Here is a 14,212-nt window from a genome sequence, read left to right as displayed (position 1 = left end):
TGCAATATCTTTACCCTAGTGGGTTCTTCGGTGAATATATTTAGACCAGCAATGCTACTATCAGAGAGGGGGCCCTGGTGTCCGAAGAGAGGGCCGCAGCAGCAGATGAGATAGAAGCTGCAGAAGCAGCGATTCTAAGTTTCAGACGCACTCAGTCTAAAACAAAAGAGAGTTTCAGAGGTACAACTAGTATATGCTCGACTGCTTCATCTCTTTGAGTTTCAGAGTTAGCGATTAATATTTTACACCTCACACTAGTGGAGATTGGGTTCAGTTCTATCAAGCGAATGTACTGCTCTACCACCAGTCTATGCTACTTTCACCTAATTACTGTTGCGTTTGAGCTGTCGAGATTGGGTTCAGTTCTAAACCACTATTGTATCATAGTACTCTGAACAGGATATAGTGACCGTAAAGTACAACACCTCACCCAGGAGTATTACAAAAATAGATGCAACATTACACTCATACCATGTTCTAAAACGGCCGCAACATACACCAGTTCCACGGATCACCAGCAAGCAAATCCAAAACCTGTTTCACGCCTACAACTAGACATTGCAAAATTAACAAATCCAACAGGGAACAACGATGCACCAGCAGACTGGATCACTAAGTAGGTAATACAAGGAAAATCGATTGAAAACAGGAACACTTTTACTTATCAAAAGCTCACTATCCCCAAAGTATAAACACGATTTTTCGGCGCCTTTATAACATTTGTTGCAAGCTCAGTTGAGAATCTGGAACATTGGTGGTGTAGCTGTAGAGAAGCAGGACGATCGTGAAAGGACGGTCGGCAACAATGACAACTGTTGTGCACGGGATATTTTGGGTGATGATAGGTTCAGGGACAAAGATCGTGCTATCATCATTACTATTATGTGGTCAATCTGGCACTCTAGGAACCGTATCAAGCATGAAGAAGGAGGCTCGGACCCTGCCTCTTGTATGAAGTGGACAAAGGAAGCCCTGGCGATCCTGGACCTGCCCATAACTATGGCAAAGGTCTTGCCAGGACATGAATGGCTACCGCCTGAACCGGGAGTGATCAAGATCTACACCGACGGAGCACTAAATATTGACGTAAGTTGCAGTGGCGCTGGGGGTGCTGCCAGGTCCTCCACTGGACTCCTTGGTGCTTGGTGCAAACCCCATATGGGGATAACAGATCCACTGATAGCTGAAGCGGTGCCTATGTGAGAAGGCGTGCGATTTGCGTATCTGCACGGCTACACTCATGTGGAAGTTGACTGCCTGGAGATGGTAGATCTCTAGAACACTCGCCATAACTCTCGATCAGTTGTGGCTCCTATCTTATTAGATATTGGAGAGCTTGTTAGAAACTTTTTTTAAAATATTCTTCATGTAAACCGAGCGGCTAACGTTCCGGCGCATCTATGTGTTATGCATGCTTGCACGCTAAATGTGACGGACTGCTGGCTTGATGAGACTCCTAGCTTCTTAGTGACCAGTCTATTGGCTGATTGTCCGAGGATTGCTATTTTGTAATAAAGCTCTCTGAATTGCCCGCAAAGAAAAAACAATGAAAACTGTGGTCCCACTCCACGAAGTCAAAGATCATCTCTAGTTTCTCTAGTCGGTGTTCAGTGCAGTCCCAGTCTTTTCTAGAAGAATACCACTACTAACTCCTCACCAAAAATAAATCTAAAAAGAAATACAACTACAACTCCTGGAAGGAGACAAATATAATTATGTCCTATTCTTGCTATAGTTCTGACCTACCTAACAAGATGCAATAGATGCATGAAGAAAACAGAACTATAAGTAGAACACTTTTATTGAGAAGTTGACTATTATGATGCAACATGGAAGCATTTAATTTAACAAGTAGTGCTCCAAGATCTTTTAGAAGTCAAATGCAAGTTGCAGGTCAGGAAGGAGGAAAATTTTCCTCTTTTCACTGCCAGCTGCAACAATGGGTCAGAACAGGAAACTCGCTACAACTGACTATTAGGAAGGCCATTAGATTAAGTGGTAAACTCAATTCTTTGGTCCAAGAGATAGGGATATATATGATCCAGTCCACTCATATACCTGCCAGGAAAGATCCAATCCACTCATACGATACTCTGGACAGATTATAGCGACAGTACTGTACAACACCTGCCCTACAGAAATATGTTAACATCAGAATCTACACAACACAGCTGAAGTCATTAACCGAAATTGTGCTACAAATTGTGTTTCTGCAGTAGCGCAAAGCAAGAATTACAAAAATAGACGCATCATTACGCTTGCATCTTGTTCTAAGCCCCACTGCAGCATACATCAGTGATCACAACTAAGAAAAATCCAAAACCTGTTTCTCGCCTAGAACAAGACATTGCAAAATGAACAAAGCCAACATGGAAGAACAAGGCACAGTGTCAAAGATTCAACTGCAGATTCAGAATTCAGAAAGGGAAAAAGTGATCCAACACTTTCTAATGCACAAATAAGCAGAAGACTGCATTGCTAAGAGGCAGGCAATACAAGGGAAGAACAAGTTGATAGACAGACAAAAGGAAGAATCAAGCAGTGAAATTGATAGAGCATTAGGTTATTGATATTATTGCCCTAATTAAGACAACAAACAGTAGTTCCACTTCCGCCATAGGTGATCTCACCTAGAGTGAACCTGTTTCTTGCTTGCTCGGAACAAGTCAAGGTATAGGAAATTAACAAAACAAAGGACCAGAGTCAAAACAGGAACAGTTTTGCTAATGAAAAGCCTAATTATACAGAACACTAACCAGATGCACCAGATGCATGAAGAAAACATAATTATTTACGAAACGGGGCAGTAGCCCAATGGCTAGGGTCACAGTGTGCGCCTGGAACCAGAGTTCGACTCCTGTGTGGAGCGAATGTCTTGGATTCTCACTAAGGACGCGCATATGTCGGCTCTTTCCTGTCCGTTCAACAACATTTTCACCTACCTGACCGTTTCGAAGAAAACATAATTATAATAGAACACTTCATTGAAAAGTTGACTATTATGATGCAATACGGAAGCATTTAATTAACCAGTAGTGCTCCAAGGTCTTCCAGAAGTCTGGTGCAACCTGCAAATCAGGAAGGAGGAGAATCTGCCTCTTTTTGTTGCCAGCTACAAAAAAAGGTCGAAACAGGAAACAACTAAAAAACTGACTATTAAGAAGGCCAGCGGATAAAGTGGTAAAATCAATTCTTCAGTTCAAGAGATAGGGATATATATATGAGGAATATATAGATAGCAACAAATTGAGTACTGAGAAGACCACTAGAAAATAGAGACATGCGGCAGAAAAGTTGGAAAATACTTCAAAAGCAGATCCAAATGTCATGGTAATTTTAACATCAACACAAACAGTTGTCACTTTATCCCGAAAGGATATCGAAACAAGCATAGATTTCATGCAACCACATAACAAAAGTCACTTCAGATCATAACTTTTTATACAACAACACAAAAGGAAGAAATCAGCAGGCTCATACTTGATCCAATTACTAGACATTGTAACTCATCAGGATATTAAGAACCTCGCCAAACATCCGTCAGATGAAAGGTGAAGCATCCACGGCATAGCCTTCCAGTGTCATGAAGAAATCATGCGGGACAAGAGTTTGTTTGAGCCGATGTTCACCAACATGTAAGTCTCGGAAGCTAGCAACCAGTTCGCCACCAGTGTCAACAAAAAACAGTCTATTACCAAAACTGACCAGCAAGAGCACGACACCATCACCCGAAACAACGGTCACATACCAATAGCTATCAGCATCAATGCCTTCAAACTTACCCCAGATTTCTGCGGTTGGCAAATCAACCCGGTACTTTAAGTCCCAAACCTCACTTTCATAGTTCTGCAGCACCCATATATCAACAATTTTCTTGGCCTTGTTGCAGCTATAGATACCAAGCATGTCATCCATCTCAAAGATACTTGAGTTGGTGGGAACAAGGGGAGCACGGATCTGCCGAAACGACTCAGCCATTGTGTCGAATACTATTACAAATTTGTATTCAGTCTCAAAAAATTCAGTGTCTTCCTCCACCTGGGTATAATACACTGGGCGCCAATGGAAGCTATCAAGCACCCGGACAGGTGCCTTGGAGATCGCCGAACCCAATTTGGTCATCGAGCACCCAATGTACTCCGTCACTAGACGAACCCATGAAGCTCGTTCCTTGCAGTAACAGCCGGTACCCACCGGTAGGGCGGTGTTGGTACATCCCCAAGATGTTGAAGTCCCACAGTGGCTGCGTGAGGGAGACATGCTGACGCGTGACCGGGTTGCAGACGGACAGGAGGGTACGAGAGCTGAGGCCGGGGCGAGGGCCAGCCATCTCATGCTTGGATATAATGATGAGGCCATCGCAGGAGGCCTCGAGCTTGAAGGGCTGGGAGAGAGTAAGCTGAGCGATGGTGTGGAGCTGGGACGCGGCGGCGGCCCGGTGGTCGAAGGTGAGGATGTTACGGTGACTGTCGCTGGAGAAGATGGGGAGGGCGGGCTGGCGGGCGTGGTGGGCCAGGAGGAATCGGCAGTTGGTGGTGGCGCAGCGCCAGTCGCGGCGGACGGCGCGGCTGCGGAGGATGGATCTGGGGTCGAGGCGGACGAGGATCTCCCATACCACGATCTCGTCTGGGAGGCCGGGGAGGAGGGTCGTTGCTGCTGTTGCCGCGGCCCCGGCCATGGTTGCTGCTGCTGCCGCCGCGGCGTCCGCCATGGTCAGTACCAAATGTGACCGTTGCAACACATTGATATTATTGAGAGTGCCCGGCATACAAAAAAGCAATACCAAATTCATAAATCCTCGGATGCTACGGCCTCTAGCACAATTGTTGCATCACGAGACTTGCCACAATATATTCCTTGTCAAGCCTTGGGGCAATTTTTCCAAGTCCAATGCATACAATCGATGCTACCTAACATGCCAGGCCAACCTCTCCTCTCATTAGATGACATCAATTTCTTTGTGTCATCATCATTGGGTGCCCGAAGATACTCAGGACCAAAGACACGGACGATCACTTTCGCAAATCTACGCACAGACTCAATTGTAGTATCTTCATCAATGCAAAGATACTCATCGGCATAGTCAGCCGGAACACCATATGCAATCACCCGCATTGCCGCGGAGATTTTTTGATATGCACTAAATCCCTTTAAGCCCGCGGCATTCCTTCTTTGAGTAAAATACCGTGCTTCAACAAGTTTCACAAAGAGGGATCGGCGCATTCGGTACCTTCTCCGGAAGAGGTGCGGAGGATATGTAGGATTGTCCGCGAAATAGTCTTGCATCAACATCTCCTTCCCAAGATGGCGATTCCGAGGAATGCACAGACGCCCGACAGTCCATCCTCGCCTCCTCTTCCGGTGCTCATCTTCATGCTCCTTCACGGTAAGCGCCATGACTAATGTTTGCTGCCGAAAGGTCGCAAGCCTGGTCTCAACATCTGAGTCATCTGAATCGAACGAATCGGAGAGCAAGAACTTCTCGCACGGGCTCAACTCCATCTACATGCACACCGGCGCGTGAATCAACAACACAGCTCGCAAAAATCACAAAAAAGGGACTAACCGGTGGCGGCAGGGCGGCGGCGACGGGGACGTCTCTTCTCGTCGGATCCGTGTGGGGGCGGTGCAGCTGCTCGGCACGGGAGAGTGTGGGGCGGCCCTGCGGCACGATTCCGCCCGCAGATATGGCCGGAATCGCCGGCGGGGGGCGGGCGGAAGCAAGGGCGGGCGGCGGCGGAAGGAAGGTGAAAAGAGTGCGGGGCTGAAATGTCCCTCCCGCCAACCGCTTCTCTCTGATGCAGGGCACCGCAGCAGCGAGGGAGAAACCCGCGTTTTCCCGGGTTGGGGCCGGGATTTTGCCGCACCCCTCAAAAAATTTTGCAGGCCGTGACGGTATGCAGGGTCTGGTCGGGCAGGTTTTCCGACCCGTACCCGCATTTTGGCGGTTATTTTGTGGGTCGGGGGCGGATGCGGGGTCTGCTAGAGTTGCTCTAACTAGGTTTCTGAAACGGGTTGCAGCCTAGGCCCTAGTGTGAGTGTGAGCGAATCTGAAACAACCTTTTGTTCTGAAAAAAGGCCTTTTAATTACTCGTGTTCTATCCCCTCAAAAAGAAAACTCATGTTATGATAATATACAAGTGATCAGCAGCATCTTGGAGTTTGCCATCTTAAGTTTATCTTCATATGGAGCAATGATATTTTTTTTCCCGATAATGATATTGCAACGATTAGATTAACAAGAGTGTGAGTGAGAAGAATATAGGGGAGCAGACAGTGGCACACACGACTTACATCAATGTAGAGAAACCCATCTTTGGTGGGCACAATTTCTTCCACCACTGGCAGGGAGGAGAAACCACCCAGGCGTACTAGCCCCATCTTATATGGATATCGGGGTCTAGGGTTTATATAGGATCCTAGTCAGTCATGGTTAGGGAGGAGTCCTCGTACACATCGTTTCCCTTTTATTATATACTCCAAGTCTTCTGAGTCCTTTTCTTTATAGGGCCCATGGCCGACACAACGGACTAGAGCACACCCGACCTAGGGGGCCTCGGGCCGCCCTACTTACTCTCTCTTCCGGTATGATGAGGCGCTCCTGGGCGTAACACTATTATTAGCAGCCCCCTGAGCCGATCTTCGAGCTTGGATGTGGCTTGGCAAGAGCTGATCTCAGGCGCTGGCTTTTGCAAGCTTGTCGAGGTTGCAACCGGTTCATGAAACTCCCTTGAAAGTAGACCCGCACAACCAATTTCGTCAAGGAGGATGGGTCGTGCTTCACAACCGGTGTCCTTGATCTTCATGTTCTTCTAATACAGCTCACTCATCTGAATGGTAGCCGCATCCGATCTTGAGTTGTCGATGTAGATAGTCGACCTTCATGGGAAGCTTCCCCCGTAAAGACGGTTTCCCGTGAGATGATATCCCACAAAACACTTATGAATTTTTTCAAAAAGGGACGTCGGCCCCAGGGGAACCAGAACAACTCCGGTCCAGCTGGTCGAGCCAGATCGACTTGGTTCCGTTGACCATTGGTCAACTAGATGTGCGTGCAGTAAAGCGGTCCCCATCAAGGCCATGTCTCACCATGGCAATCTTGACGAGGCGAAACATCTCGGGCACCAACATCATTAATGGGACGCCTCGAACCCCATGCGTCTTAGAGCATCTCCAGCCGTTTGCCCCCCCCCCCCCCCCCCCTCCAAGGAGACATGTTTTTCGCCGCTTGGGGGGCTGCCGGTGAGAAGTTTGGCCTGGGGGGTGGAATTTTGCCCACTCGTTGCGCCCCTAGAGTTAGCTGGAGTAGCAGCAGCAGCTCGCCACCGCAAATCCACCACTGCCGACGCACCCCCGTCATCGCCGCCGATGCAGGAGCAGCAGCTCACCAGTCGCCACCGCAAATCCACCGCCGCCGACGCACCACCGTCCACCGCCAACTCCGCGCTCGGGGCTGCCCGTGGCCGACGCGCCCGGTGCCGAGGCCACCCGTGGTCGCCACGCTCGGGGCCGGTGCGCCCGGTGCCGGGCCTGCCTGTGGCCTCCACGCTCGGGGCCTCCCGTGGCAGCTGCTGCGTCGACTCCGGCGCCGTTCACGACAGAAGCACCAACCAGTGCGGCAACAGCGACGTCGCCACGGTGGTCCACGGCGAGGTGCCTCTCGCGCAGGCCGTGGATCCGGCGCCGACGAAGGAGGACGAGTCGGTCTGCTCCGACGAGGAGTACGGCCTGCTCCATCGGCGTGGCATACTTGTGCGAGATGTGCCGCAGGCAAAGAGGAGAGAAGTTGTGAGGAAAAGAGGAGAGAGAGTGAGGAGAGAGGCTGACTTGTGGGGGTTTTGCATGCAAAAAAGAGGGCCGGCGCTCCATCTGCCCCCCAGCTTTCTGGGTTTGGGTTGGGACCGCCTGACGTAATTTCGGCCAAATCCGGTGCTATTTGAGCTTTTGGGGGTATGACTAGGGGAAAAATGCGCGCCGGCAATGAAAAAGGCCTCCTTGGGGGGGGGGGGGGGGGGGGCTGTTGCGGGGCCTAGTGGAGATGCTCTTAACCACATGTCAGTCACTTTCTTGGATTTTAGATCCAAATTAGTGTACATGAATAAAATGACTAGTGATTCTCAAAAAAATGGGCAGGTTATCCTGTCGCGTGTCATGGTGTGGTCACTACTGCTTCCCATTCTATGAGTGCTTTATAAGGGAAAATGGTCCGAACTCTCTTGGATTTTAGATCCAAATCAGTGTACATGAATAAAATTACAAGTGATTCTAAAAAAATGGGCAGGTTATCCTGCCGCGTGTCATGGTGTGGTCACTACTGCTTCCCATGCTATCAAAGCTTTATAAGGAAAAATGGTCCGAACTCGCATGACTCCACCTCCATTGCTCTTCTCGACTGAGCTTTCCCTCTCTGTCCACATTGGCGTATTCTCCATGTGCGCCTATCGACGACTGATCCAGGCAGCGAAGAGCGGCGCTGCGAGCAAGGAGGTCGTCGAAGGCAACAAACGGAAACGAAGGTCGCCTGCAACACCAAGGGGAAGTGGTTGGCCTTTACTGCCATTGTGGCACATCTTCACCATCTCTTGAGCAAGGGTACCTACTGCCACTGCAGTTCGCGGACTGCCGCTCGCCGGTGGTGATGATCGAAGAAGGGGAGGCCGCCGAAGTCGTCCTGATGTATAGCGGGAGGATGAGCGAGTTTGTTTTATCCCTTCCCTCCTCCGCGGCCTCAGATTTCTGGTACATCCTTTCTTTCGAGGACTACGACACTATTATAGGCTTCAACTGTATCTCCTCACCCCGAATGACATCGTACACATTGTCTGCTTTTATGGCCTTGTGTGAATGATTTCTAAGCGTCGAGCCCCGCTTCAGCCTCTAGAGACGGTACTTCCAGTGAAGATCCAGACCAGCGTCACCGAGACAAGCGAGTGTGACCTTGGAAGGGGACACCTTGGGATATACCGACCTGCGAGTGCCACCGACAACGTTACTTGGGATTCCACGTACGTCACACAAAACCACCTTCTTGTCCTCTCGGGGTAAACCAAATGATTTTGATAATTCGAGGTTGTTCCCCAATAGATTTTGGGGTTGAGAATTGTAAGTAAAAACATGACATAAGTTTATGATCAAAAATATGAACTTCTCTCTCACCAGTCGGGGTCCCATCCTAGGAACGGGAAGAATTGCGATGATCTTTTGGGAAATAACATGAATGGGTTTGGGCTAGGCTTAACCGAGCTTTGTTTTGCAAGTTGAAGAAACATAGAAGAAATACATAGTTAATCCACTTAACCCTAAATATTGATGTACTTTAGTAGTATAAGAAATCTTTGTCATTACTATATTGTACTTACTTTACTGAAATATAGTGGGTGCCTTTGTGATTTTAACATATCGGTTTACTTCGCAAATAAGCCAATGATTTTTTTTACGGTTTTGCTTTACCAAAACAAGCTACATCTATAATGACTGTTCGCAATAGCATTCCTTCTTAATTAGTTTTTGCCAAGTTCTAGAATGTTTTTTATTTCTGTTCCTTATTTTCCACCTTTGATTTGATGAGATAGGTGTATTTTTATTTATGTAGTAAACAACGTGTCACCACCTTCGAATTCGGGTCGAGTGGAGAATACTTGCACCAGTTTTGGTAGTTCATGAGGTCTAGAATTTCCGAGAGCGAGAAAAAAGGCAAGGTGGAAAAATATATCTACAATATAACTTGAAGGGGTAAATAGTAGCAAAGGGCAGTTCCATGATTTCCAGTAGCAGTGTTTACATAGTAGCAAGGAAACTCCCAAGAGCAATATCTTCACCCCTCAAGTGGGTTCTTCAGCGAATATTTAGCTCAAGAATGATTTGTCACGGTGGATACGGTCAACGACTTGGCAAGCTATCAGAGAGGGATAAAAAGAAAAGCAATGATATGGCTAAAGTGCTGCAACACTGAGATAAAAAGGAGATACACTGCTGCTGAATGGTAAACTACCTGCTGTTCAAAGTTCACCCACCTGTCTATATTACTTTCAACTACTGTTCTCTGCATACTTACTGTTGCAGCACTACGAGAGCTGTCGAGATCGGGTTCAGTTCTAAACCACTATTGTTTCATAGTATGATCCAATCCACTCATTCGTACACTCTGAACGGGATATAGCGATAGTATAGTACAACACCAGCCCGGCAGAAATATGCTAACATCTGAATCTACCAAACACAACTGTATCCTGAAACAACAACAAGCAAAACTGCGTCCAGAACTTCATTATGCACAGCACCGCTCAAGTATAGTTATTAACAGAAATTATGCTACAAACTGTGTTTCTGCAGTAGTGCAAAGCAAGAATTACAAAAATAGACGCAACAGTACGCTTGTATCTTGTTCTAAGCCCCACTGCAGCATACATCAGTTCCATGGATCACAAGTAAGAAAAATTCAAAACCCGTTTCTCGCCTAGAACAAGACATTGCAAAATGAACAAAGCCAACATGGAAGAACAAGGGCACAGTGTCAAAGCATCAATTGCAGATTCAGAATTCAGAAAGGGAAAAGGTGATCCAACACTTTCTAATGCACAAAATAAGCAGCAGACTGCATTGCTAAGAGGCAGGCAATACAAGGGAAGAACATGTTGATACACAGACAAAAGGAAGAATCATGCAGTGAAATTGATAGAGCATTAGGTTGACATTATTGCCCTAATTAAGGCAACAAACAGTAGTTCCGCTTTCACCATACGTGATCTCACCTAGAGTCAACCTATTTCTTGCTTGCTCGGAACAATTCAAGGCATAGGAAATTGACAAAACAAAGGACCAGAGTCAAAACAGGAACAGTTTTGCTAATGAAAAGCTTCCCAAAGTTAGAACAAGTTTTGTCGGTGCCTTATAACATTTGTTCCAATGTCAGATGAGAATCCAGGACATTTATGGTGTAGCTGGAGATAAGCTGGATAATCGTGAAAGAACGGCCGGCGACAAGGAAAACCGTTGTCCTGCTTCACGAAATCAATGGCTTTAGAGATCATCTCTGGTTTCTTAGTACTTGTGGATGCGAGTGGACTAACTCATGTGTTCAGTGCAGTCCCAGTCTTCTCTAGACGAATACTACTACAACACCCCACCAAAAAAAACCAAAAAGATATACCACTACAACTCCTGGAAGGAGATAAGTATAATTTATCCAATTACCGCAATAGTGGTGAGCTTACTCTCCATAAGAGCGACCTAACCAGATGCACCAGATGCATGAAAAAAACATAAATACTTTAGAAACGGGGCAGTAGCCCAATAGCTAGTGTCACAGTGTGCACCCGGCAACCAGAGTTCGACTCCTGTGTGGAGAGAATGTCTCGGATTCTCACAAAGGACACGCATATGTCGGCTCTTTCCTATCCGTTCAACAAAAATTTCACCTACCAGACCGTTTCGAAGAAAACATAATTATGACAGAACACTTCATTGAAAAGTTGACTATTATGATGCAATACAGAAGCATTTAAATTTACCAATAGTGCTCCAAGGTCTTCCAGAAGTCAGGTGTGACCTGCAAATCAGGAAGGAGGAGAATCTGCCTCTTTTTGTTGCCAACTACAACAAAGGGTCGAAACAGGAAACAACTAAAAACTGACTATTAAGAAGGCCAGTGGATAAAGTGGTAAAATCAATTCTTCCGTTCGAGATAGGGATATGAGGAATATATAGATAGCAAAAAAATTGAGTACTGAGAAGACCACTAGAAAATAGAGACATGAGGCAGATCAGTTGGAAAATACTTCAAAAGCAGATCCAAATGTCATGGTAATTTTAACATCAACATAAACAGTTGTCACATCATCCCAAAAGGGTATCGAAACAAGCATTTCATGCAACCACATAACAGTCACTTCTGATCATAACATCTTATACAACAACACAAAAGGGAGACATCAGCAAGCTCATACTTGATCCAATTCCTAGACATTGCAGCTCATCAGGATATTAAGAACCTCACCCAACATCCGTCAGACGAAAGGTGAAGCATCCACGGCATGGCCTTCTAGTGTCGTGAAAAAATCATGCCAAACAAGAGTTTGTTTGAACCGACCTTCACCAACATATAAGTCTTGGAAGCTAGCAACCAGTTTTCCATCAGTGTCAACATAAAACAGCCAGTTCTGCGATTGACCAAACCTGACCAGCAAGAGCACGTCGCCATCACCTGAAACAACGGTCACATGCCAATAGCTATTACCATTAAGGCCTTCAAACTTCCCCCAGATTTCTGCAATTGTCAAATCAACCCGGTACTTTAAGTCCCAAACCTCACTTTCATAGTTCTGCAGCACCCATATATCAACAATTTTCTTGGCCTTGTCACAGCTATAGATACCAAGCATGTCATCCATCTCAAAGATACATGAGTAGTTGGTGGGAGCAAGGGGAGCACGTATCTGCCGAAACGACTCAGCTACTGTGTTGAATACAATTACTAGTTTGCTTTCAAGCTGAAAAAATTCAGTCTCCCCATACACCGGGGTATAACACACTGGGTGCCAATGCAAGCTATCACGGACCTGGACAGGCGCATGGAAGATCGCCGATTGCAATTTGGTCTTGGAGCACCCAATGTACCTAGGTGCCTCATCGGAGCCCAGCTCCAAGACATACCAACCAGTTCGGTCAGTAGACGAGTCCATGAAGCTCCTCCCTTGCAGTAACAGCCCGTACTTGCCCGTAGGGCGGTGTGGGTACATCCCCAAGATGTTGAAGTCCTTTGAGTGTCCGCGTGAGGGAGGCATGCTGACGAGTGACCGGGTTGCAGACGGCGAGGAGGGCGCGAGAGCCTTGGCCGGGGCGAGAGCCAACCATCTCAGGAGGCTTGGAGAGAATGAGGAGGCCATCGCAGGAGGCCTCGAGCTTGAAGGGCTGGGAGAGAGCAAGCCGAGCGACGGTGTGGAGCTGGGACGCTGCGGCGGCCCGGTGGTCGAAGGTGAGGATGTTACGGTAACCGTCGTTGAAGAGGATGGGGAGGGCGGGCTGGCGGGCGTGGTGGGCGAGGAGGAATCGGCGGTTGGTGGTGGCGCAGCGCCAGTCGCGGCGGACGGCGCGGCTGCGGAGGATGGATTTGGGGTCGAGGCGGACGAGGATCTCCCATACCACGATCTCGTCTGGGAGGCCGGGGAGGAGGGTCGTCGCTGCTGCTGCCACGGCCTCGGCCATGGTTGCTGCTGCTGCCGCCGCGGCGTCTGCCATGGTCGCCGGCTGGGTGGAGTTGTGCTAGGTGTGGGTGTGGTGGCGGCGGATGGGAGGGTGGGTAGGGGTGTGTTTCGGTGTAGGGTTTCAGGGAGGAAACAAATTTCGGAAATGGAGATGAGCTCTGTCTGGGCTCTGAAACGCACTGGGCCCAGAAGCACATCACTCGCATCCTTTTCTTCCTTTAGTTTACTCATATTCTCAGTTCTCAAACGAAAGAACAAACCTCATGTTCTAATAAGATAGGATTGATCAGCAGCATCTTGGAGCTTGCCATTTTATGTTTGTTTGCATATGGAACAATGATATGTTTCACTCGCTTATAATGACAATGCAACTATGAGATTAAGAAGAATGGGAGTGACGAGAATGTAGGGAAGCTGAAAAGGGTGAGGCTATCTCGCGCGCGCGTCAACGGTCGATTTTCGATAGGAGCACCTTTTCTTCTTTGGCATTTATTCCTTTTCTAACCCGAATCAAAAATTGTACGTGACCGTTCACCTTTCCTTGAAGCATCCCCGGGGCCAATGTTTATATTAGAGAGAGAATGAACTGCGGGGCCCGGTATTATCTCTCTAATATAACCATGGGGCGGAGCTATCTCATGCACGCCGACGGTCGATTTCCGACAGGAGCAACTTTTCTTATTTGTCATGTATTCCTTTTCTAATCTGGACCAAAAACACCGGGCCCGCGCTTGAATTCAGGGGGGTATGTTTATATTAGAGAGAAAATGAACCACGGGGCTTGGTATTCTCTCCCTAATATAACCGTGGGGTGAGGCTATCTCGCACGCGTCAACTGTCGATTTTTGACAGGAGTACCTTTTCTTCTTTGGCATTTATTCATTTTTTAATCTTGACCAAAATACTGGGCCTCGCGGTTGAACCCAGGGGGCGTGCTTATATTATAGAGAGAATACCGGGCCCCATGGTTGAATTGGGGGTTATTAGAGGAAAAACACCGTTTCCCACAT

At 47.5% G+C, this 14,212-nt stretch overlaps 2 pseudogenes; both read right to left on the bottom strand.

The window, feature by feature from the left end:
- Window positions 1–3,540: 3,540 nt before the first annotated feature.
- Window positions 3,541–4,711, bottom strand: LOC125547178 (putative F-box protein At1g50870; annotated as a pseudogene).
- Window positions 4,712–11,795: 7,084 nt separating this feature from the next.
- Window positions 11,796–13,288, bottom strand: LOC125547177 (putative F-box protein At1g50870; annotated as a pseudogene).
- Window positions 13,289–14,212: the final 924 nt, after the last annotated feature.

This window comes from Triticum urartu, chromosome 3A, assembly GCF_056163025.1.
Source record: "Triticum urartu cultivar PI428250 chromosome 3A, HENAU_Tu73, whole genome shotgun sequence".
In the NCBI taxonomy this organism is placed as follows: domain Eukaryota; kingdom Viridiplantae; phylum Streptophyta; class Magnoliopsida; order Poales; family Poaceae; genus Triticum; species Triticum urartu.
Note: the sequence above shows the minus strand (reverse complement) of the source record. Positions and strands in the feature narration are given on the sequence as shown.